This window comes from Vombatus ursinus, unplaced genomic scaffold (genome assembly GCF_900497805.2).
Source record: "Vombatus ursinus unplaced genomic scaffold, bare-nosed wombat genome assembly UNPS02011014.1, whole genome shotgun sequence".
Taxonomy (NCBI): Eukaryota; Metazoa; Chordata; class Mammalia; order Diprotodontia; family Vombatidae; genus Vombatus; species Vombatus ursinus.
In genome coordinates, this window is record NW_020950792.1 from 1,945,314 (window position 1) to 1,947,023 (window position 1,710).

Genomic DNA, 1,710 nt, shown 5'->3' on the forward strand with positions numbered 1-1,710 from the left:
CTCACATATACCACCTTCTCTCCTCTGATACTGTTACCACCTTTGTGTAGGCATTTATCACTTCTTCATACCTGGACTATTGCAAAAGTCTGGTTGTACTCCTTGCCTCAAATCTGTCCCCCCTCCAGTTCATTCTCCACTCAGCTGTTAAACTGATCTTTCTAAGGCACAAGTCTAATCTGACCTCTACCCTCACCCCTTGTAAAAAAAAAATTCACCTCCAAGAGTAAATATAAAATTCTTTGTTTGGTGTTCAAAGACCTTTATTACCTCTCTCCTTCCTACCTTTCCAGTCTTCTTACACCTAACTCTCCTTCATGTATTCTGTGGCTCTATGCTTCACTGGCCCACTTGCTATTTCTCAATTCCCTATCCCAACTCTGTGCCTTTTAACTGGCTGTTCCCCATGCCTGGAATGTTTTCTCTCTCCTCTCCACCTCCTAGCTTCCCTGACTTCCTTCAAGACTCAGCTTAATTCTCACTTTATCTAGGAGGCCTTGTCCAGTCTTCCTACTACCCACCCCTCTCTTCCCACCCCGGGTTATCTTCCATTTACCCTGTATATATCTTGTAGGACATAGTCATTTTCATGTTGTCTCCCCCATTAGAATGGGAACCCCTTGAGGGCAGAGCCAGTGTTTTTGCCATTCTTTGTATCCCCAGTGCTGAGCACAACACCTGAATGAATTCTTATTGACTGACTAACTTGAAAAAATGGGGAAACTCTCTCCCTTCTAGGACAGCCCATTTCACTTTTGGCCTGCTCTAATTGTTAGGAAGCTTTTTTTTTTTTTTTTCTTTTTTTTGCATCAAGCATAAATTTCCTTCCCTGCTATTTGCATCATTCTTCCTAGTTATTCCCTTTAGGGCAAAATGGAAGTTTAATCCCTCTTACACCAGAAAGTTCTTCAGATTCGATGTCCCTCCGTATGTCTTTCCTTTTGAAAGCTAAACAATATTTTCTTCAGCTGATCCTCACGTGGTATAAGCCTGGGATCCCACACTGTTCTGGTGGCCTTTTCTGGACATACTTTAGCTGTCAATGTTCTTCCTAAAATAAGGCAACTAGAACTGAGGATAATATAGTTATGCTGTGACTGACCATAACAGACCTGTAGAATTTCAGAGTTGGCTGAATCCAATCCAACCTCCTCATGTTACAGTTGAACAAACTTAAGCTCAGAAGTGATTTATTCAAAGTCACATACTCAGTAGTATCTTATAACTGGATATATTAAAAAAGAATAAAGTTAGATACATGAAAAAAATTTTTTGTCAACAATAAATTTTCTTTATATGGGAACATCTTAATTACCACCTCTTAATTGATGTGAACAAAAAACTCAAAAGAGTTTATTATTGTTTTGGAGGAGAAACAAACTAACTGCAAGGAACTTTCAGTAAGTTTTTCTATTACTGAACTGAAAATGGGTATATGTGTGTAAGGGGGAGTGGCAAAATATGACAAGAATACACAAGAATTTTGAAACATGTTTTAGCTTTAGGAAGTAGATAATAATGTATGGTGGATAACGGTTATGATGCGGTCTAGAGGTTAGGGGTCTGGGCACCCCAAAATCACGATACCCGGGTCCTGCCCGAAAGAATTCGACCCAAGCCTTCTTGCAGCCAAAAACAAAGTTTATTGAAGATTCGCCATATTAGCTAGACTCTAAGGAGTCTGAGCATCTATGGGCTATTGGCTAGATT